Source organism: Pinus tabuliformis, chromosome J (assembly GCF_031772625.1).
Source record: "Pinus tabuliformis cultivar Carrire ecotype Pingquan chromosome J, CPIR1, whole genome shotgun sequence".
NCBI lineage: Eukaryota > Viridiplantae > Streptophyta > Pinopsida > Pinales > Pinaceae > Pinus > Pinus tabuliformis.
In genome coordinates, this window is record NC_142295.1 from 1,318,803,812 (window position 1) to 1,318,829,964 (window position 26,153).

The following is a 26,153-nucleotide window of genomic DNA, read 5'->3' on the forward strand; positions in this document are numbered from 1 at the left end:
TCCTCTGCACTTTCATTTACTAGCAGCTCAACGATGGCCCAGTCTCCATGGAACAATCCTGGGGCAGTTTTAATGCCTCCACCCCTGAGCCAAATATCGGCCCATCCTGAGAAATGGCTACCCAAATTCAACCCAGAAGCAGGCATGCTAGCTGAAGAGCATATTAATAATTTCATGCTTTCTGTCAATCTCAACGGAGTTACCAACGAGGATGCTGTCGTCCGGCTTTTTCCCTATACAATGCAAGGAACAGCCGGGTCATGGTACTTTTCATTACCTTCCGAGTCTATCACAAGTTGGGACATTTTTCAAAGTCAATTCCTTACCAAGTTTGGTGATGACAGATCAACGACGACGTTGATCAATGACCTATCCAATCTTAAAGCCGAGGCTAGAGAACCCATTAAAGATTTCAATTTACGGTTCAATAAAATCCTCAACAAAATTCTCGTTGCTTCCCAACCTAGCGAAGAAGTAAGATGTGAATGGTATATTACGGCCTTACCATCAAACTTGGCAATCTTCGTGGATAGGGCAAATAAGACAACCTTAGTTGAAAACTTGACAGAGGCGATAGCAGTAGAGAAACGCGTAGTAGCCCTGGAAAAAAGATCCGCGATAGAGGAATGCAAATCTAAGAAAGTCTCCTTCAAGGAAGACCCCAAGAAGAAACAAACGAAAGACCCTTTCGATTTGGAAGGATTACAAAAAGTGTTAAAAACCATGTCCAATGAAATGATCAACATAGAAAAACAAGTAGCAGAAACTTCTTCAAAAAAGCCCTACAGAGCTTTTAAAAGAAGTCCTTCAATGGATGTGAAACCACCCAACACTATCTCAAACGTCAAATCCGAAGAAGAGGAAGAAGAAGAGAATACCACTGAAGGGCAGATCGATGACGAAGAAGTTATGGAACTACAAGGAATGTGGGATTTCATCCTCCCGCAAGAAGAAGATCAAGAAGAATTTCCGGTTAGCACACGAAGCAAAAATCAACTTGATCCTCCCCAAACTACCCCTAAGCAGAAAGGCGCAAGCCCTGCAGCAAAAGATAAAGTCGCAACAAAGAAAACGACCGCTAAAGCGACTCAATCTAGCCCAGTCCAATCAGATCAAACACCTCCATCAAGAAAACTGATTGTGTCGGATGAAATGGAGTACAATATTATTGATGACATGAAAAAGACTAGGGCTAATATCACTCTTTATGAGTTGAGCAAATTGAAACATCAACAGAAGATAATGATGAAAGAATTACATGCCGTGCCTACTACATCTTTGCCTACAGCTGTAGCTTCCCACAACATGGGAAGACCTCCAACCAACACGATCAATAAGGTTGACCCAAATGACATCGCCTTGATTGGAGGAAGATCAAGGTCTCACACTCCCCCTTTTCTTCTCACTTATGAAATTTTCAATAAAAATGTGCACAATTGTTTGGTAGATTCTGGTGCTTCAACGAATATTTTACCCAGATCAATATGTGCCAAGTTGAATGTTCAACTACAAAAATCCGCAGTGCACATAGTTCAGCTTGATCGATCTCAAGTCGAAGTGATTGGTGAACTTAATCAAGTGACCATAAGATTGTCGTCTAACCTGAAGGTATGTCAGGTTATTGACATTCTAATAGCTGATATCCCAGAATTCTATGGCTTGATTCTTAGCAGGGATTGGTCTGAAAAACTCCATGGATACTTCTCAACCGACTGGTCACACATGTGGTTACCCTACAATGGTAAACCGAATCAAATAAAGGTTGAACGAGAGTTACACCAGAAGTACATAGTAACGGAATTGGAGGGAGAAAATGAAGCAATAGCATACAACAACAGTATCATAGGAAATTACTCGGTAGATTCTTTCCTCGGCAATTTCAATGCTTATACCTCACCTTACTTAGAAAATTCAGTTTTGTCCCAAGTCGAAAATTTTTCCCAAACTGATAATTCAAAGTGTGTTAATTTTTTAGATAAACCTGTAAATACATCTTTGTTTTGGAAATTATATTTTGATGGCTCTAAATCTAACGAGGGAGCAGGAGCAGGATGCGTTCTGATTAGCCCATACGGAAATAAGACCATGCTTACGTGCAGACTTGAATTCGATTGCACAAACAATACAGCGGAATACGAGGCCTTGGTGCAAGGCCTATACAAAGCAATCGGGTTGAACGTTAAGTACCTTCAAGTCTTCGGAGACTCTGAGATTGTCGTCAAACAGGTACGTAACACCATACATTGCCTATCAGGTCATTTGAAACACTATCAATCTTTAGTACAAGATCTGACTGCACATTTCATAGCATTCAATATTTCGTCAATCCCAAGACTCCAAAATGCGAGCGCAGACCTGTTAGCTAACGTAGCCTCTAGACTAATTCCCTCCGAAGATTTTAGTCCAGATAGATTCTCAATAGAATTAATCTTTAGACCGTCCATCCCTGACAACATCACAAACTGGAGAGTATTCAATGACGATCCTGACATTGTAAATTTCCTCACTTCTGAAGGATCCTACTCCAATCAAATAATTGACGAAGACCATCATGATCGACAAATACAACAAAATAGCACTGATAATGCTATACCTAAATCGGTGGTTAAGTTAGAAGACTTATATGATTTGAAAAGTCGGTTTAAAAGGTCTACCAATTCTAAGCTCTACAGTTCGACTCTGAACTACGAATTAGTAAACCTAGGAACTGATGATAAACCACAAAACGTTAATCTAGGCCACGGCCTAGCCCCTGAAGAAAAATTATCGTATATCCGTCTTTTGAGACAATACAAAAATGTTTTTTCCTGGAATTACGATGAGCTGAAGACATACGACACTTCTATCATTCAACATACTATCCCTATGATTGACAATGAAAAACCTGTTCAACAGAAACTCAGAAAAATCCACCCCAATTTAGAAAATCAGATAAAAACTGAGCTAAATAAGTTATTGAGAGCCAGAATAATTTTCCCTGTCAGACATTCCAAATGGGTCTCCAATATGGTACCCGTTAGAAAGAAAAACAGAGATATTAGAATCTGTATCGATTTTCGGAATCTCAACAAAGCCTGTCAAAAAGACAATTTTCCCCTCCCACCTATGGAGCAGATATTACAGGCAGTAGCAGGCTCAGAATTAATGTATTTTTTGGATGGATTTTCAGGATACAATCAAGTGCTGGTACATCCCGATGATCAGTTAAAAACCACATTCCGAACTAAATGGGGCACATACGCATATTGGAAGATGCCATTTGGTTTGATCAATGCCGGCGCTACATTTCAGAGAGCCATGGACATCGCATTCAAAGGTTTAGTCAATAAATCTGTAGTGATTTACCTGGATGATATAACAGTGTACTCCAAGAAGCGAAACGACCATCTCAAAGACTTGAAACAAATCTTTCAACGATGTTTAAGGTATGGGATTTCACTTAACCCAAGGAAATCTTTTTTCACATTAAGTGAAGGAAAACTTCTAGGATTCATAGTGTCAAAATCTGGTATTCACATTGAACCTAACAGAATCAAAGAAATTTCTGAAATATCCATGCCTCATAACAAAAAAGCCATGCAATCTTTCCTTGGTCAAATCAATTTTGTGAAGAGATTTGTCCCAGATTTTTCACGTATTGTTTCTCCTTTGCAAAATATGATTAAAAAGAATTCACATTTTAAATGGGGTCAAGATGAGCATGAAACATTCAACCTGATCAAACAAGCTATCATTAACGCTCCATCTTTAGCAACCCCGAATTTTTCAGAATCTTTTATCTTATACACATTTTCCTCAGAGAAATCATATGCCGCGATTCTAACTCAAGCAAATCAAGAGAAAGTGGAAGCTCCAATCACATTTTTTAGCTCGAATTTACAAGGTGCTGAACTCAACTATTCAGACGTGGAGAAATAGGCATATGCTGTTTTCAAAGCGATCAAATATTTCAGATCTTTCTTGCTTAAAGCCCATACTAAGGTCATAGTACCATTTCCAGTGGTAAGAAACCTTCTAATACAGAAGGATGTGGGCGAAAAAAGAGCGAATTGGATCACCGCTTTACAAGAATACGATCTTGAGATCAAACCAGCAAACATTGTAAGAGGTCAAGGCTTCTGCAAAATGTTGGCTGGAGCATCGCAAATTCCTGAGAATTCATTTGAAGAGGTACATACGTATGAGGTAAGCCTAAAAGATGCAGAATCATTATATGCTGACACCATTTATTATCTTAAGAACGGGTATGCTCCATCACACCTGGATCACACCAAGAAAAGAGCTCTGAGATTGAAAGCTAAACAATACCAGCTCATAAATGATGTTCTGTTTAAAAGGAATTACGATTCTGTGCTTCTTAGGTGTCTTGAGAAAACTGAAGCCGAAAAGGTTTTGCAGGAACTCCACGATGGACCAGCGGGCGGACACTATGCTGGAGATGCTACTGCACATAAAATCTTACGTGCAGGATATTATTGGCCCATGCTGTTCAAAGACTCACACAGTTACGTGAGGAAATGCCAAGTCTGCCAGACTGCTGCAGGGAAACAAAAGAAACCGTCCATGCCACTACAGCCGTTAAACATCGAGCAACCATTCAGTCAGTGGGGCTTGGACATAATAGGTGAGATCGTTCCTCACTCTTCTAAGCAGCATAGGTACATCCTCACGGCAACAGATTATTTTACTAAATGGGTAGAAGCAGTTCCTCTCAAGACAGCTAATTCTGAAAACATTATTGAATTCATAGATCAATTTATAATCACTAGGTTTGGATTGCCAACGGCCTTAATGTTTGATAATGCCTCATACTTTTCTGGAAATACAATGACTGAGTTTTCACTTAAAAGACGGTTCAAACTGAAATATTCGGCCAACTACTATCCGCAAGGTAATGGATTGGCTGAATCGACAAATAAAAACCTGATCAGGATTATTAAAAGAACAGTTGACCAGAACCAAAAGAATTGGCACAAAGCGTTGGTAAATGCTTTATGGGCAGATAGAATAACGAAGAAAGCTTCAATCGGCACTTCTCCCTTTAATTTAGTTTATGGGAAAGAAGTGGTTCTTCCAACTCACTTAGTCATCCCCTCTTTGTCTTTAGTACAACACATCGATGAGGTATCTACTTCCTCCATACAACTAAGACAAATGGAAATAATTAAATTATAAGAAGGAAGAGAACAAGTTAAGAAAACCCATGCTCATCACCAAGCGCTGATAAAATCCTCTTTTGACTCAAGCATAATGACCAGAAAGAATTTTCAGATGGGAGATTTAGTTTTGAAATGGGATAAGGCTCATGAAGAAAAGGGCAAACATACAAAATTTCAGAAAATGTGGCTTGGTCCTTTTCAGATTGTAGAAGTCATAGGCCCATCAACGTTTGTGTTGCAGGATTTAGCAGGTAGAAGGGATTCTTTGCCTGTTAACAGACAGATCCTTAAAATATATTTTCCATAGAAGATCACTCTTCTATTTTGTAGGATAGTTTTAGTTTTTATTTGTTTTTTTTTTTCTTTCTTTCTTATAAATAAAACCAGTTGTAGATGGTTACTAAAGGGGTTCATGAAAAAGACACCAATTCTCTATCAGATTTTGAGCTTTTCGCTTGTACAAGTAGCAAATTTTTTTTCGAAAAATCTGACCTTTATTATTGACAAGTAGAGTTAACCTTAGCCTAGACATGATACTAGTTTCAACTTCAAAAAATTTGATGAAAGCAACCTTTGGTAAAAAATTGTTTTATATCAGCACAATGAAAGGTATCAATAATAAAATAAATATTCTCTGTAAAACCACTGTTTTCAAACTCTAATATTGTCGTCCAGAGCTTTCTTAAGGAAAGACAATGACTTCCTCCCTGCTAAAGGAAATCGCAGCATTCAGAGGAACAATCCGAGAAAACACTATATCTTAAAGAATAAGAGGTCTCATCACGAGCCGGCTTATCATGATCACATATATTATAACTTGCTGACTTTGCCAATACTGTCCACCAAAACAGGCAACGACTCGAGATTGTTGCAATCAAAAGACAAGGGGTCTCATCACGAGCCAGCTTGTTCAGCAAAAGTGTAAATCAAGTGAATGACTGTGTCATAATTTGGCCACCAAACCAAGACATTGTTCTTTAGAGAATAAAAAAGGAAAAAGTGTCAAAAAGGGTTTTCCTCTGAAAAGTTGTAAATAGCCTTAAGCAGGATAAAGGATTATTGCTGGGTAACAGGTAACCCTGTCGAGGCTATGGACGCTTGCGGGTAGCAGAGGCTCTACCTATGACAAATGAGCATATTTTAAAAGCCAGCACGCAGAGAAGACCTTATTTTATCTTTAAAAGACCAAGTAATGTCTGGTGTGAATACAAGGACTAAGCCTGAGGAAACAAACAATTGGAATATGAAAAGGTTGAGACAAAATATTATTGATAGGATAAGGCGTAATATACTCTATCCGTCCATAACAAAATTTAGACATATGAAAATTTTTTTCTGCTTTGGAAGTTAAAATTCAGTAGAAAAGCAGAGATAACTGGTTCTTCACAGTGAATCGTCATTGTTGTGGTCACCAACAACCCACCTCTTTGTTTGGTATTATCAATAACACCAAGCAAATGGGGACCCTTAATAAAAAATCCAAAAAAACATTTTATCAAAATTTTTGTATTTTAACTCCCTAAAGTTGTATCGCATCGCGAGAAGAGAGTGAAATGTTTTCCTATGCGCATAATAAGCTGCAAAGAAGTGATGCGAAATTCATCGCATCGCGTATATTGTGAAGCGCTCTTAAATGAAAAACTTAAGGAATCACCGACGGCCGATATGCGATGTCGCATATCGCAACATCGCATAAGCAGCACACAATGATTGGATGACTAAGCGCGATTTGCGATTCGCGATCTGCGATATTGCAATCTGCGATGTTGCGATCTGCGATGAATGCGATCATCAATTCCTACGATGACACATCTTGACGACGCAATCCTCGATACTGCGATGCGAGTCGCAGAAATCACCCATCGCAAAATTTCCTCGGCACAGTATTCAAGGAAAGCTGTCTGTAGACCAAAATTGGGCGCGGGCCTTAAAAGAAATTAATGATTGTACGCCAAAGTATCCAAGAAGGATTGTGTTGCGTTTTTTGAAGAGTCAGTTCATTATGGGTGTCATGATTATGCATTCATTAGAGCTTAAAGCTTTCATGTCAATCTTTTCATCATTACTCTTTTCCTTTGCATAAACTGTAAGACAGCAAATAACATAAAGAAATGTGCAGGAAACATCTAAGGAAAAGGGGAAAGCGTCAATGCTCGGAGAACAGAGAAGAGATGCCTTCACAAACGGATGCCGCATGCAATAGGACCACAGATTCCAGAGTATCACTCAACAGATACTGATGTCAATAGACTATCCAAAACTCAGAGTCAAAGGTGCACAAAAGCAGCATGTTTCCAAAAGATCCTGAAGCTTAGACTGGGTAAAGCAAAAAAGAAAAAGGCGCTAAAGAGGGAAAACGCACCAGAAAAGCCTGGAACAAAGAACGGAGGCAGTTTTCAATACAGAAAATTGTTCAGAGAGCAAAGTCCCTAACTTATTCAGTCATTCGCAAGGCCAGAAACCGAAATAGCAAAAGCACAATCAGTTTGAGAGAAATTTGGGTTATTACCAAGTATACACACAGTGAATACACCAAGCCAGAGGAAGGTTTTCGAAAATATCTTCTAGTTTGCCAGAAAGCAGTGCCAGCTCTTGTTATTTCTATTTTCGTAGCTCAAACGAAAGGAGAAGACGACCAACCGACTCTTCCCAGGCGAATGTTGCGTTGCTTACAGCACTGAGGAGCAAATACAGAAACGGTTAGAAATTAGATTCAATTTTTAGAAATAAATTTGCTTTAGTAGAAGGGCGGTCACTTGAAACAGTGTCCTAAATTTATGTAATTAATATTAATTAGTTAGCAGTATTTAAACCCTTCTCAGGCATTTGGAGAAGGGTCCAGAAATTTGTCAAAAAACTTGTCCTCAGAACATGCACTTTTGCACCCTCAGAGGGCCCGGGGTTTTTGATGAATGGATGGATCGAGATTTATCAATGTTTGCATTTGATGTCTGCTACTGATGTTGCACTTTTGTACTCTTAGTAGATGTTAGAACAAGTAGAGATAAATCGTTGTTTCTTAAAGCTTATGAGTGGAACCAGTCATAAATGGTACTTTTATCTCTTGACCAATTTTTGCTTATATTCTTAAAGTGATATGCAGTTTTCAGTTGTTTATATGTTAATGCATGAATGTGTGGGTTACCATTTGGCACTTCTGTACGGTGGAGTCATTTATTTGTGTTTGATATATGAATAACTTATTATGCGATATGTTGTTCACAACTGTTTTGCTTAACTTTTTATGCAGAGTGGTTTATCTTAATTGATTTCTATTCTTATGATAGCTGAATGATCTTTATTACCAGTTATTGCTCGAAATCTCTTTAGATCGCATAATAGAAGAAATACACCCTGGGTTAGCGTAGATTAGATGTGTTGTTTCTCATTAGATTACAATAGCATAGAGTTGGTTTAGAAGTTTGAATTAAATTAGCTTTAAATACTCCTAGATCAGCATCATCCAACTCTACACACACACACACCCCTTAGATTGGGAAACTGGTTCCATTATCCCCAGTCGGACCCGCTATACCAAATGGATAAGGAGCTGCCAACCAAGGTCCGGACCGGGTGGGTATCCCCCTTGTTGTCGACCCAATTTTCGGGGCTTCAACAGGAGGGTAGAGGAGAAGGTTTGTGAGAAGCCTTCTTTGCCTGTGAGCATCCAGGAGGATTGTACTGAGATTTGGCTAGCTGTGAGAGCTAAAGCTTTGTGTAATCTTGATGTATTTCCGCCTTGTATGATAATACAGATAGTGGGGTTTTTAGCTGAGGCTTTTCCCTGAGTATTATTTTGTGTTTCATGTGCATTGATTCTTCTTTTGGTTAGATGTGTTCCACTTGATCTTGCTCAAATCTATTAAGCTTCCGCAAGTTTGATTGTAGAAGTAGATTAAAGTATTTTGCTTTAGTTATATTGCATTATCAGGTTAATCTATAGTCAGAATTACTACATGGTATCAGAGCAAAGGTTATCGGAGCTATGAACAGTATACTGAGAAAATAATTTGAAGTTTGAAGTTCGAGGTTGCAGGTGCAAATTGAATTCATCTCATACTTCAGGTTAGTCAATGGTGTTCTATGGCTTAAGACTCAAGTATGCCTTGGAAGGCAACTCGAATTACATAGCATGGAAATATCACATGGAGGCTGTATTAGAAGATAATGGCTTGAAGGATTTCATTGATCAAGATATCCAAAAGCCAGCTTCAACTAATGCACAAGAGTTGGCCTAGTGGAAGAAGTGTGTGGCGAGGGCGAGATGGATCATCCTTGAGGGAGTTTGAGACCATATTGTCTCGAGTCTCCATGGGAAGGATACTCCATATTCAATGTGGAAGACATTGAAGGACCTCTACCAGAATAGTAGCGACCAGAGGAAATTGGCACTCAAGGATAAGCTTCGAAGAATCAATATGGAGAACTACGATACTATTTCCACATATCTGAACAAGCTCACCACTTGTAGAGATGAGCTTAGCAGTGTCAGAATAACTACTGCTGATGATGATATGGTGAGACTCACTCTCCTTGGCCTTCCAAAGAGTTGGAATAGCTACCAGGACTCTGTGAATGGAAGGGAGAAACTGCCAGATTGGGAACGACTGTGGTCGGATCTCATGCAGGAGGAGATTAGGAGGAGCACACGAGATGGTTCTTCATCCAAGGATGATGATGAAGAAAATTTGGCCTTAGCAAGTAAGGCAAGGAAAGGGAAGGAGAAGGATTCTCATTCCAAATCGAATTCTTCTCATGGAGGGAAGAAGGTTGACAAGTCTAAAGTGAGATGCTTTAATTGTCACGAAATGGGTCATTATGCGACTAATTTCCCATCGAAGAAGTCCAAGAAGGGATCCTCGGAAGGATTTGAAGGTGAGGCATTAGCCTCTTAGTTCGAGATGGACTTTACCCTCATCGCATGCATGGTGTCATCGATGATGGGTTGTGTTTGGTATCTTGATAGTGGAGCCTCATTCCACATGACCGGCGATAAAAGTTTATTCAGTACCTTGGAGGAGAAAGACCTCAAGATGCGCATAGAGATGGGTGACAACGAAAGGTATAGTGTTTCAAGAGTGGGCATGGTTACTTTTCAGAGGGAGCATGGAGCTCCTATCACCTTGACAAATGTGAAGTATGTGACTGGACTGAAGAAGAAATTGGTATCAGTTGCAATGTTGGAGGACAAAGGCTACGATGTTGTCTTTAGTAAGGGAAAGGTTTTCCTTAGACACATCACCACGAGATAGGTGAAATAGATCAGTTCACGAGTTAAGAACTTGTATCCTCTTGAGGTTCAAGATGCATGCAAAGCCTTGAGGAGCAAGGCAAATGTTAGAGACTTTGTGGTTGAGAGGGAGAGTAACTTACCTCTCAACATGCAGTCCCAGAAGAAGTCTCAGACAATTGTGGAGGAGCCACAATTGGAGAAGTGGGCAGAGGTATCACATGCAACCATACGTCTAGGTGTGAGGTGGGTTGATGTGAAATGATAGTCTAATGAAGGCTGAAATTGGGCAGGGTCCATTGAGAGGTTTTATCTCATGGATTGTACCTTGCTATGGGAGCCCAAAGTACATAGTAGTGGGAGGAAACAGTGGGATAGATGCAGTGAGAGATCAAAGTGACAGAGGCTAGAGTAGTTAGATACTGAAGAGTGCAGAGAAGGATTGACAATAGTGCAGAAAGGTAGAGTCAGCAGAAGCGCAAAGTTTTCAGTTGACAGAGGTAATAACAGTCAGAGACTTTGATGACAGATGAATCATACTGATTTAGGTTGGATGTTTTTTTGTTTCTGGAGTTGTTGGAGCAACAACACTAGAGAGAAGTGTTGCATGCATAACATTCCAAAGGTTCAGGGTGAGGAACAGGATCGAGTTGAATTCCTTTCTTGTTGAGAGGGAGTGTTGAAAATAGCAACAAGAAATGATAAAAATAGAATCTAGAATATTCCAATTTTAATTTGTCCTTGAATTAAAATTTGAATTTAGTCTCACCAGCTGCTTGAAAAATAACTAATTAATTCATTATGGATTAATTAGTTGGAGAAATTCAAGTTAGAATTATTTTTGAAGTCATGCAACAATTATCCCTTAAATTAAGGAGATAAGGTTGAGTGATATTTGAGTTGTAATTATTTAGCTCAATTTACTGAGTTAAGTCCAGTTAGATTAGTTCCAAACTGTTTGAGGAACTAATTGTGAGTTCATTCAGTTAATGCATGCATGCATCCAACTAGTGTACTCCAGATAACTGAAGATTCTCTCATCCTTAAATCATGCATGTATATTTTGAGAAAGACCCAGTTGAGATTAAAGACAAGGACAGTGTACTATCAGTTGCATGAGTTTTCCTATAAAGGAAACTCATCCATGCAGAAGGAACAAGGTTCCATGAGGATTGCGTAGTTTTACAGGGCGTGAGATCAGTGTGAGTGATTAGTGTTACACTTGGTAATAGTAGGATCACCCAGGAAAAACCGCGCAAGGAAATAGGAGGCTTGGAGGGCAGAGGAGAAGGTTTGTGAGAAGCCTTGTTTTCCTATGAGCATCCAGGAGGGTTGTACTGAGAGATGGCTAATTGTGAGAGCTAAAGATTTGTGTAATCTTGATGTATTTCCACCTTGTATGATAATAAAGATAGTGGGGTTTTTAGCTGAGGATTTCCCCTGAGTATTCTTCTGTGTTTCATGTGCATTGATTCTTCTTCTGGTTATATGTGTTCCGCTTGATCTTTCTCAAATCTATTAAGCTTCTGCAAGTTTGATTGTAGAAGTAGATTAAAGTATTTTGCTTTAGTTATATTGCATTATCAGGTTAATCTACAGTCAAAATTACTACAAAAATCAATCTCATCGTGTGAATTGATTTGATTAACTAATCATCCTATGGACATACTTTCATCTACCTAGATACATGGATGTCATTCATTGTACTTGCCAGTTATCTAGGAAGATAACCCAGAGACAAGATGTATTCATCTCAATGTTACATTCTCTATGTATCTACCACTGAGGAGATACCATTTGAAAAACATTTCATGGAATAAAACACATAAATAGAACTCCCTCCTAGATACAACACATGTTACTATGTAGACTTAGGAATGCCTTTTACATTGCAAAAATATTGCAATACTACAAAACAATATTCAAAAATATATGAAACACATGATAGGAAAACCATATTCCTCCTATGTAGTTGTTCACTTACGAGGCATCTTCATATTCATCTTTTAGCTTTTTAGAGTATTCAATTCTAACAACCATGCACTCAAATTTTGAGTTAAGTGGTGTTAATATGTTTTCTTTTACAATCTTCAAAATAGATTCTCCATGCTATGAAGTCTTGTTTTTCTCCCTCACATGGGTATATTCTCCCTAAAATGAAGGTTGCACCTCCTTTGACATGATTTCTTCACTCTATAACTTTCCATGTGGGTACATAAGTATTCACACTAGGTGATTATAATTTTCATATAAAAAATTTCCGCACAAGAGGAAGCGAAATTCCATTGACGGTGGTGATGGTATAGGCCCCTTTCCTAACACCTAAACTATTTCCAGCATTATGTTCCATACTCCCAAAAAAGTAGCCACAACCAAATTAAAATCCAGTGTTTGGGTTATGGATGAATCCAAGTCCATAGCCTTTGCATCATTTGTTCTCATTGTCGCGCAGCTTGCCCTCTGAAAACATGAGCCCAAGCCTAACATTGTCCAAAAATATCGGTGTCAAAAATCATCAAACGCTAGTTGGGCTCGACATCTATTCAAGGTAAAAATGAATTCCTTGGTGTTGGTCCTATTAGCTCTGCTACTGCTTCAAAGTTTAAGGGTTAGCTTCAGGTTTGGAAGTGGGTTCATACCGAATCGGAGCTCGCAACAGTCTCTTTTTAGTCCCTCCTTCAATTTTATCACACCATCTTAACCTCCCATTGTTTCTATTTACCTCCACAATCCTTCGCTCCCGCTTAATCCCTTGTATTCTGCTGCCTCTGTTTCCTTCTAAACTCTTCGAAACCCCATGTTTCCTCTAACCCCAAGCATTAAGCTTTAGCCACCTTTTGACTCCGCGCCCATCTAGCCCTGTGCCTTTGCCTAGTCCTCGAAATTGCCATTTCCCTATCATAACAGTCGGAAACCTGTGTATGTTACCCCGTGCCGTTGATCTGCCACGTTCTAATCCAATGGTCGTCATTGATTGTTCTCGCGCGTTAAATCTCTTGCAAGTTCCCCGCCATCCGGCCGTCTGCCATGCGATCGGACGGTAGTCACAAGCCTCGCTCGCGCAACCTGCCCGTGCGTTACCTTGCGATATCGGTGGTTTCGCGCCCATCACATCCGCCACGTGTCGCAATTATACAGGATCGTGCCATCGCATACGGATACCACCTCCTCCGATAGGCAGTGCAATAAAACCGCTTTCCACTAATGTACCCTTCTCCTGCCCGTTAATCTCCATGCGTCTTCCACTTCCGTCAACCGTCAGATCTGCCGCGTCTAGATCCAATGGCCTTCATTCCTCCATCCATATTTTCTCCCGATAGCTCCTTCCAATGTGATCTCCGCCATTCATCTGTGGATCCGATGGCCATTAATTGTTCTCGTCCTGTGCACGCCTCCGCCATACTGTCTTTACTCCTTTGACTGTCTTCAGCTCCCGAAGGACGAAGCCATCTGCCACCAAGTACTCTGCGTAATAAAACTTCAACAACTGCAATTAACCAGCAGCTTGGCCAAGAAGGAAACAGGACAGCCTCGAGCAGTTAACGCAGTTATTAGTTATGGAGCCTTGTATCAGTCAGCACTTGATCTGCCCGAGAAGGACCATAGAATGCCATAGGATGTCTAAATCATCCATTAAAGCAGGCAGAGTGTAGCAGAGCCCCATATCTAAGAATTAATGTGTTAGGTGGTCCATTGTGACCCCTCCACGCATAGGTTATGTAGAGAAATTTTGTAATCAACCTCCATATATACCCAGAAGAAAAATGTTGATGGTTGATGAATGTTATTCTGATGTAAGGTACAACTTCTGGAGACTGTAACTACTGTGATACCTGCAACGTCTGGTCTTCATTTTTAGCTAATGCAAGATTCTTTTGCTGTTAATTGCTCACTTTCCACTTCTTCTTCTTTGTTCCAGGCTATGCCTATTATGCATTTATTCATGTGCTGTGGATGTTTAGCATTAGAGGGGCTTTCATCCCACCTCTGTGTTAGAATATAGCTTGTATCATTGAATTTGTATGCAGGTTTTTGTTATTTTAATGCCAAAGAGCTGTCATCCTGTCTGGGCATTAGGAAATAGAATTTACAGACCTTTTAACTGGTTGCAGCTGGCCATCACAGGGTCTTGTGCATTTGCTGGTGTGATCAGTATTCTCCATCATCACATTTTCCTTAAACTATGAGTAATTAGTGGTCTAAAGCCTTGTAGTCTGGGGGTGTTCACCCATGTCTGGGGCTAAGCATAGTAGAAGTGGTTATCTGGCTTGAATATGCATCATTTCTTCCATTCATCCACCATTTTCCAACATTTTTGTTGAGTTTGTAATGTTCCCGAGCATCTCTGATATACAACCTAGGAGAGTTTCTTGGGGTGATAATAGGTCCTCTCAAAATTACCATTGAAATCCTCTATGATTATATTTTTGCATAGTGATTTCGATTCCTTCTTCCTTATATTTCCTCTTTGTTCTACCATTTATGTTAGAGTCACTGTGATGGTACTTGGTCAAGGGAAGGTAGATGTCATGAAAGTCATGAGATTTATTGCGGTGAAAAATGGGAAATCGCTACTTGCAGCAATACCATTGGCCTTGAATGAGGATGAGAATGATGTTGTTGAGAATCTTGGCAAACTGTTGGAAATCCTGACATCAGTGCTACTCCACATTCACAATTCGAATCCCGATTCAACACTGGTGATGTTGAATTGGGTTGTGATGCACATGGGATTATTCAGTGGCATGTAGTTAGCGAGTGTCATCATCAAAATATTTGGTATGGAGGGAACACATAACTTGATATTCATCTACACATGTGAGTTATTTTTTACAGTATTCTGGAACGCAATGCTAGGTTTGGCATGCAAGGTAGGATAGGTCAACTCTATAATTGCTTCGTTGGTGGTGGCGATGGTAACTATAATTCCTTTGTTGCCTTTTGAGGTGATCAACGTTTTGGGAATTGTAGGAGGGGTGTTGGATTTGAATCTTCCCAAGACACTGATACGCCCTCTCTATTAAACCATGAGAGATTTGAAGAAAGTAGAACCGGTCAGGATGACTTCATCCAAGGGGTTGGGCTGATCATCGTCAATGTTTTGAATTTGCTTTATATTTAAACCATTTTACTTTTTTTTATTCTTTTTATCTCAGAAATCATGTACCTATAAACTTAAAATAGAATAGGCCATTAGTGTGGCAAATAGTACTGGAATCTAGTGCTTCTTAGCGCACGAATTGGCTTGAAGTAGTGGCACAATATCCAGCAAAATAAGACATATCCATATTGGCGCCTCGATTTGCATCAGGAATAGTGCCAGAAATAATTTCTTCCATTCTTGCTTCCACTATTGTGTCCAATTTTACTTCTAGTTTTGCTCCCATTTTTGTTTCTTGTTTTTCTTTTGGCATGATATCGAAAATAACTTCTTTTTTTGATTCCAAATTAACACCAAGCTATGCTTCCACTATAACACCAAGTATTGCTTCCAATATGGCGTCACATGTTGCATATAGCTTTGCTTCCATTATGGAATATTCTTTAGCTTCTAATATGGCTTCCATTACAGTGTCTTTTGTTGCTTCTAATATTTCTTCCATTATTTCTTCTTGGTTGGCTACCTAAATGGCTTCTTTGTTTGCTTCTTTGGGAATGCCAAGTTTGGCTTCTAATATTGCTTCCATTATTACTTCTTTGTTTGCTACCTGAATTTATTTTGTTTTTGCCTCTTAAGTAATCTCAAGTTTTGCTTCTTGGCCAGGGTAAATTTTAGGGGAAAAATTTCGCAAATGGGCTATTTTTGGGACATTTTTTGAAATTTTTTTTGTCAATTTCATTAAAAAATTGCCTATTTTTTACATATATATGATTAAATGAATGAAATTTGCCAAAAATTACCAATTTTAATAGTAAATTACATGTTTTTTATTGAATAATCGCCTACATTCTATATGTATGAATTTTCAAACCAGAATAACCGCCTACAATACTATATATAGGAAAAATAGTAAATCCTTAAAAAAAATACCCTAGTTTTGGCTACCTAAATTGCTTCTATTTTGTTTCTAAGGTAATTTCTTCTATTATTATTTTGTTTCTAAGTAATTCATATTTCATTTGAGATATTTTATAGCATACCACTTATAAAGAATTGTTAGGGAAATGAAAATTCATAAAAACTAACAACATTTTTTTAAACTATACATTTTTTTATATTATTAATAAACAAAATTGTTGGTCACAACTAGCTACACATAATGCAAGACCAGGTTCACATCATAGAGATTTCTAGAGCAAAGCTTTTTCAGTTTTCTTATAGTTACAAACCACACCACAACATTGGAATAAAATAAAAAGAGATTTTTTTTTTTTTAACTATAACCTGTATTTTATATTATTAATAAACAAAGTTGTTGGTCCATGACTAGCTACATATAATGCAGGCTCAGATAATACATGCCCAAATGATATAAGTCAAAATGATACATGTCAAAACGATACAACTCAAAATGGTACTATAGGTGAAAATGATACATATGATAATAAACATGAAAAGAGGCATCATAACAATTTATCAAGAATGATGCATGATGGAGTCTATATGATCAATGTCACTGGCTACTACCAGCGTATTGCTCATCATCATCATCATCATGTCTATCATGATCATTAGCATCATGACAATCATCATTGTCGTTTGTCTCAGTGTCCTCTCCATCTACCTTATCGCCTTTATCTGAATGTCTGAACCATACTTAACATAATCTGATTGATTTCAAGATCAACCGAATTTTCTGAAAGACCCGTGTTCTGCAAAAACAAACTTCAAAATGAAAAGTTATTATTTATTTCATGCAATATTTAATATTTATTTAATATTTCTAATATTACAACATATGAAATAGAGCTGTAATCATATTACATCATATCAAAGTGCACATATATACTATAATACAATTTCAATTAAGTTACAGCTAAGATGTCATTCTAATGATCTAAAACATGCTACAATTCTAAGAAATGTTAGTAAATTGTGGAATAACGCCATACCTTTCTATTGACTATCTTGTATGCTATGTAGTGTACCAGCCTCTGCTGGGAAGGAAGTGCCCTCCTTCTTAATAGGGATCACTTGTTAGGAAGGTACTGTAGTTGTTTGATTTATTTCCTCTCAGATATAATTCATGTGTGATTGTTGTTACTAGTGTTATTAGTCTTGTTAATGCTTTAATGATTGTAGAATTCTAACCTCTATATTGTGTAATAGAATAGGTCATGGATTGGTCCCTTTGTTAGTGTCACAATTATTTAATTCCCGTTATAGTTTGATAGTGTGTTCATTTCATTTGAATGTGCATTTTAGCCTTTTTTGGTTTCCAAGAGTGCTCTTCTTTTCGGAATAAGAGTGACAATGAGATAGAGTGCTTTTATTCTGCATTGTGTGTTTATTTCTTGGATGCAGTTAACTTGTGTGTCATGGCTTATGTCGCCTAGTGCATTCAGTAAATTCGAGTTAGAGGAGATAGAGTTTAGTTAATCATGTGTGATTGCTAATTTGTAGCATCCAAAGTTAGTTATCTCAAGTTTTTTCAAGTTAAACTAGTTCCAATTGTTGGAGGAACTAGTGGAAGTTCAGTTGTGCAGTGGGACTATAGTTAAACACAGTGATGATTAAGTTAACTGATCATTCAACCCAAATAGCTAGTGCATGCAGATAATTCACGTTCCCTAGTTGTGGTGGATATTCCAAGGTAGTGTAACATTACTTGTAGACTCGTCTCGAGTGTGTAGGTGTTGCATGCAGTTAGATGATCAACCTTAGGAATTGCGCAATCCATTTTGGAGAAATTCCTAAATAATAGGGGCCTAATTTCTCAAGGAATTGTACAAGGAAATAGGGGCTCAAGCAAAGGCAGAAATTGACTAAGTTTGGGTCAGAGCTTCTTAGTGAGCAGAGAGATAGGTTATTCACTTGCAGGTTGTGCTCAGTTGAGCAAAGAAATTGTAATACATCTATATTCATCAGATTAATGCAAGAAGGCATTGGGGTTTTTAGCAAATTGCTTTCCCCAGGAAAAATATTGTGTGCATGTGTGTTATTTCTTATTGCATGTCTGAAATTTTTGTTCTAAATTGTGAATTAACTTCCACATAGTAGTAGAGTAGGTTTGTGTCTTGTGATTTTGATTAAAACTTCATGAGTAGTTGCAAATCTACACCATAATTTCTACACATCATTTCTGACAAATATTTAACGTAATTATGTTTCCCACTTGTACACAATTTTCACGTAAGGCGAGTCGACGCAAAACTTAGAATGTTGTATGAAATTTGAATTATGAATATTTAAGATCAAAGTAAAGATATAACAATGCAAAAGTGTGAAAATCATTAAATAAACAAACTACAATTTGAATCAATCCGAATGGATAATAAATGAAGCTTGGGCATGCATTTTAGTGAAGCAAGGCAATTTTGGCTTGCTCCAAAAAAATTCATTCCAAGCCTTCATTCTAAGGCCAAATTAAATTATTAAACTTGGATAGCACTTCTTTTACTCATATTTTGTTGTGCAAGAATATGCCAAATTGGATTGATTTCGTAGGGTTAAATTCAAGGTTTGCGTGCCTCAAATAAATTCACACCACAACTTGTACTTAATTGATTGTGTGATAATGATCATTCCAACATAAATATAAAACCATTTTATGCAACATACCAAATTCACTTTCATAAAGGAAATGTTATACACTGAAATCCAAGTCTCCCAGAATAGCAATTGGTCATGTCTTCCAATGATCATAGTCGAAACAAATATGCACTCCTATGCTAAACCAATTACACTCTTGGTAATGAAATTTGAAATGGGACATGATTGAACAATTCCTAACCTTAGGATATAACCTTGCATCATGTCTGACAAATATCCTACATAACTATGTTTCCCACTTATACACAACTTTCACATAAGGCAAGTCAAAGAAAAACTTAGAATGTTGTATGAAATCTAAAGTATAAATATTTAAGATCAAAGTAAAGATATAACAATGTAAAAGTGTGTAAAAGCATTAAATAAACAATCTACAATTTGAATCAATTAGATTCACCAATAAATGAATGTTGGACGTGCATTTTAGTGAAGCAAGGCAATTTTGGCCTGCTTCACAAAAATGCACGCCCAACCTTCATTTAAAGGCCAATCTTTTTTGCCTATGAGGATATTTTCTCTTGAATTTTGTGACAGCCCCAACCATGGTTCTCTTGTAAAATGCATTGTAAATATTTTACAAAAATAAAATTAGAAAAGGGGGAATTCAGTCAAGGACACAGATTCCATAGCTGAGAGGAGGTTGCTGGCTTAGGATATCTATGGGTTTCTTGTGCAAAAATTTGAACTATTTTTGGGACATCCATTAAAGGGATGGTTGGTGAGCCTTAATGGATAGGTTATGAATTTAATTGGGCTGCAAGTCAGTACACAAACCCTATTTCCTTGAGAAACACTCACAAGGAAAGAAGGACGAGGACCATGTTGTCTAGGAAGAGTTTGCAAGGCAAAAAGGACAAGGAATTCAATCCTTGTGTAGAAAAGTAAATAGTAGAAGAAAATAAGGGTTCTATTTCATTCAATACATTCACTTTTTTATGGAGAGACAAAAATTTCACTCACTGGCTTAACCATATAGGATTAAAAATCCAACAAGAAGAAAAGAGAAGGAATAGAGGCAGTAACTTATTCCAGTTGGCAAGATTGGTGGATAGGTGGTTTCTCCTTGGTGAGGGACAATTCTTCTCAAGTCCCTATAAATCCATAGGGTGTAGATGGTTTTATCTGGATTCCCTCAGTGGCGTGGGTGGAAGACTGTGTCCTTAGATTCCTAGAGGGAAAGCCACTAAAGCCTTCTTATTGTTAATTTATAGTGAGTTTTGGATTCCCCTAAGTGTGTGGAACCATTGTGTGTTGTTTAAGGGTGGAGAGGTCGTTCTTTAGATTCCCTTGGTATCACTAGGGTGGAGGAAGTTGGCCTATGGAATCCCTATGTTCTATTTATTGTTGAGTGGCTCATGGGTGGAAGAGGGAGGTCCTCTGGAGTCCTTGTTTTAGCTTCCAGTTGGCGTTTTATCCCTTAAGCAAGCCCCTCAATATATGGAATCTAGATCGAGGGTGACAACTACAAGTGAGCATGGATGTACTTGTCTAAGGTTGGGTGGTGAGTCCCTATCCAAGACACAGTTTCCTAGAACATTCCAAGGTAAGTATTTCTATGTAATTGAAGTGTTATTGAACATGCGTTTGTATTCTGGATTGAAATGATGTTGATAATTGTAATGAGCATGTGTTTGTATTTTTGGACTAAGATGGTGCTTATAAATGTGATGAATAGGAGTATAATGCATTTCTGACTTGGAATGATATGCCTTGTGAGTGACATCAATTTGCAATTGAAATGCATAACAAATAACAAATGTCGCAGATTAAAGACACCACAATGGTTCATAGGAACTAGATTCAACCATGGCAGTATTTAATATACAAGTCATTTTATTACATGTATAATTATTACATTGGAGACAACCTATTTGACAAGGTATGTGTGATCATATGTTGTTAAAGTCCAATTACAGTTTATGTGTTTTTGTGTGGAATCCGAGGATGACTTCATCTTTAACTATTATTACTAACTAGTGACTTTACATTAGAGTCCCTAGTAGCCTTGCACTTTGAGTAGTCCTGGAGGTCTTTGATAAGCTTCACAGTGCTTCTAGTTATGGCAAGGCTCAAAAACTCATGTGAAGGTCAGGACCAGATGATGGGATCTGCTCCAAAGTATTCATTCCCTGCATCATAATATTTTTTGAAGCGAAAGAAAGCGGTTGGGAAGATTGTTGAATCAAATTTTGTTGCAAAAGATAGCATGCTGGTTGTTAAATTAAACCTTATAATTTTGAGGTAGTAACATTAATGAGGCTAATACCAAGGTAAAAAGGTAAAATAAGCTAAGCCTGGTTGGTGTGAGAGAGTTATCACATGTGAACCATCGTATCGATTTGATCCGAAGGAAGATTGTAAACCAGGTTTGTGTAGACTCAGAGTGATTCAAATCTGAAAACCATAATGGCAGATAATGATGGAGTCAAGGTCACAAATAGCCATGATGAAGCAGCAGGAAGTGTGAAATTCTATAAAATACCACCCAAGGGATGATTGAGGAGGGAAATAATTGGTGAAAGGAATTCTTCGAGTAATAAAGGATTAGAGGAGATGAGGGCAGTTTAAGTTGGAACTAGGAGAAGGAGTGGAAGAGTGGTGCCAAACTAAAGGAGTATGAGGGAGCTCACAGAGGGAGATGAAGGAGAATTGAAAGAGATGGATGAAATGATGAGAGAAGGGGCCTTAGGGAGTGGCCATGGTAAGGTGACACGGTTATGGAAGAAGAGACTGTGTAAGAAGAGTCCAAAGTGACAGGTACAGAAAATGGGATTTCATCCATGGGAGGTGGTTAAGTTGCAATAGGTGGTCAGGACTAGGGAGGCCCCCCTCCAATTACAAACATGGTTCTCACATGATTCTATAGTCTTAGCAGTGAGTGGAGCCTAACACCCCTTGAAGGCTGGATTTGTGATTTGTTATTGAATGTTAGTTTCGTTGTGCTAATTTCAAGTTTAGATTTATAAACAAATTCTTGTCAATTGCTTCATGTGCAAGGTTCCCTTATGGTGTTTGTGATTGAAAACATGTAAATTTTGTCAAGTTTTATGTTAAATTCATGAGAAAAATAAAATGAAAAACAAGTACTGAACTGCGACAATAAAATGTACAACAAACCATCAAAATGAACATTAACACAGTGTTTTGATAAATCAGTTCACCCCTCCTGGGCTACATCTCCTTGGTCCAGCTTCCATGGCTTGGGCCTCTGTATTTTCTCAAAATGGAAAAAAGTGCAATTTACAATTCTCCATTGCTCTTGAAACCTGCTTTAATGGAATCAAAGCATCTAAAAACCCCAAATATGACTCTCCAAGCTCCTTAGTTGAACTCTGGCTAATCTTGACTTGACCTCTTCTCCTATTGGCCCTGGGCTTCCTTAAACTTCAACATAGAAAAATCACGTACATAAGTGCCTCTCTACCTCTACAACTTGTTCCATTGTGTTCAGAGCCTCAAATTCATATAAGAACACCTTTTTCTGATCCTCATTTGGTCGAATTTTGCCCATGATATGGCAAAAACTGTTTTCTCCTAGTAATCCTCCACTAAAATTGGAGTTAGCGCCAAATTTGGAGGGCACCGCCAAAACTCCACCAAATTAAACTCTGCTTAACTGGAGGTTAATTAATGGTTAAACTAGATTAATTAAATGCTAATCTTGGATTAGCGCATTATGTGGGGTTTGCAAAACTGTTAAGCCTGACGGTTAACAAATTACGGGCACATGTTGGCAACAAATGTAAAGGTTATGGCTTAATGTTGCGGTTTATGGTTAACTGTTAACCGTATCCATGACCGCCGAGTGGAGCGTTCACATGGGAGGGTTTTCGTGCGGGCTAGCCCTCCTAACCCCCAACTCGCAAATGGTTACATAAAAAATACATGTGGAACTCATACATTATTAAGTAACATTGTGATGGTATAATGGTAAAGCGTGTGCATTGTACAGAGGAGGTCGTGGGGTTGAATCCCATCACCTCCATAAAAATTTTGGTAAAACGCCATAATTGACCTTTGGGGAGGAACATGTGGCAGCCTTTGGGCTTGCCACTTGTCCCCTCCTCATTGGTCCACAATTAACCAATGAAAACTTGTGAACGCACCACCTTACAAACCAATAAAACATGCCACTTGGCGAATCCGGATAGGCCATTGACTAACCTTGACTTTGTATAGTCACCTTCCACATCAGCAATCCGTACTACTGACTGTGTAGTGACTATACATTTTTTTTTTAAATTTCTTCTGTTTGGCAAAGTGGTCAGCGGGCTCTATCTTCCTCATACGAACTGAATTTTGAATGAAATGAGTTGTGCTGAGATCATTTTTCCAAGACAGACATGATCATTCAGGTTTCAAATGATTTCGAGCACTTTTATTTTTGAGCTAATTTTTGCCCCTAATCCAGTTTCTGATCACTCCTTCCCACTGAAAGGATTTTGGACCCACAAAAGTTGGTTATCTGATGAGAGTTGAATACTCTTCTCCTTCCCAAGTTCTATCAATTGATTCTACTTGGAAAAATATCCATGAAAACCACTTAGGGTCACTGACATGCATTGCCTTGAAAATGGCTTGGCACTTCAACCAATGTTTTCCTTTTGCTGGTGACCCAATCCAACACTTGTTGGTTGCTTGCCGATTAAACACCCTGTTGTACCAAAGCAATCCTTCAATGCTTTGAAAAATGACTGATGGCCTTCCCATTAAGAATCGTGTTCCTCCTTTGCAACACATGCATTTGATGCAAGCTTCTCCTTGGAAACCACTTTTCAAAGTTAAGCCCATCTGAGTGAACTACAGAAATGAGTTCTAATATCAGTAATAACGATAAAATAAATGACCATTCTTTTACCTCCATGGTTCCAAATTCCACATCTGGAAGAATGCATTCACCATCTCTTTTTCTTCTTGCCGTCAACACATCAAATCACATACAATGGCTGCAATTTTTTTTTGGCATTTTTTCCCACTTTCATTGAATCTTGATTCCATCATCCTCCAGTATCAACTTGTTTCTCATGTCATGACTTGAGAATGAAGGCTAATCATGAGCCTCTTGCTCAAGTACGGACCTTCAAAGATCCTGTGACTTCTTGTCACAAGAAACACCTTTAAAGGTTATTGGTATTTAAAAAACACTCATACAAGAATATAACTTGACGACCTCTTCCTTTTGCTTCTGCAAAGAAACAAATGTCACATCATGTAAAAATCTCCATGTATTCTTACATATTTTTATACACCAAGATGTTATAAAACATTGACTGAACACAAGTCGACAAGACATGCTTCTCAAGCATCTGACCTTCAAGTCAAGAAAAACATGTACAACAACTTTATGATCTACAACAAGAATTCCACATTCTCATGACACAATTTGTCACATCTCCTTTTCATCTTTGGAGACAAAATCAACTCTTCCAAGTCGATATAACATACATGTAACAATCAATCGACCACACAAACTGACACTCATGCATGTGCAAATAATCAATATTCTCAAGTTGACAACATACATGTTAACAAAGCAATCAACCAACACAAGTCAATCACTCATGCATGTTCAAGCACAATGAAACTATCAAAATTTCCACGTTCACACACACAAACTATCATGCATGTATAACAATTCTCAATTCTCTCACAAGTATAATCACAAGTACAAGAATCCCATTGTTATGTATGAGTACTTAAAGAGTTGAAATGACCAAATTTGCTACATTAAAGTGAGTCAACATACTCCACTTTTGAACACCTTCTTGGAGTAAACATGCAAGTTCAAAAATGCAACATGCATGCAAATTTGTATTTTCAAATTGCCATATTTGCTGCATCTAAGTGAGTCAACATAACTCTACTTTTCCATCATATTGCTTCATGCAATATGCAACATACTTTCAAGAGAAAAGAAATGTAGAAATTTTGAATAATGAACACATATTCAAAGGAGATTATCCTGATCATGTACTATTGCGGAATACATACACAATACATAGGCTCCTCTACGTTGATCATCAATTTAGCAGCATCAATAACAATAAAACATCAATAGCATGCACACATTAACACAGTATGTAACCCGGGGAAAGCTTACAGCTGAAAACCCCACACTATCTGTATATTAATGATTGAGAACATGTAACATTACATAGTACAATACTCCTCTCAAGTATCCAGCACTATCTCCACCTGTTACACACAAACCAGCTCAGACCTGAACAAGTCACAGGTTCAAATCTGCTCCACTGCTTTGCCTGCCTCTATTGCATAAACCTGCTGAGAATCACTCACACTGGAAATCATGTGAGAACAGGCTATTCTACTAGGCAAATCAATGCAGTACTCATTGGCATACTCAATACATTGCTTGTGCAAATCCTCATGCACAACTATTGTCACAACTGATAGAAATCTCAACCTCTAACACCTGTCCCTGTTGAACTGTACATGCACTGACATGCAACTGAGTTAACTGATGTATTCTTTAGTTGCTTTGTGAGTTAATAATTAGTTTAACAACTCATCATTAGTCTATTTACAGTTAGACTAATTACAACTAGTTTAACCAAGTCAAACTGAACACAACTCCATCAACTCCACAATCAACTCCACCAAACTCAACTGCTTGAGTTCTAACTGAAGTCATGCATGCAACAACTCAACTGACCCACAAAGAAAGCATATTTCCTTTTGACAGCTGCATGTGCCACATCTGTAGCTCAAACTGAAGTGCTTCAAGAGGATAAGATAAAGTTTATAGTCCAAATATTATTATGAGAAAATAATATTAGACTTTTCTACTTTTGACTAGTAGTCTAAAAATAGACTCTGATCACTCCTGCTGTGATCAAAAAATGGAAGTCCATCTATTTTTCCCAACATGACCAATCATCCATAAACAACATTCTGCAGCTCATAGACCATGATCCATATGTCTAAAAATAGACATAGTCTAAAAATAGACTTTGCGCCATAATTTGCCTGCGGGCCCACTTAGTGAAGGCAACTCCTTTCCACTAAGCTCCATCATCTTGTTGCATTCTCA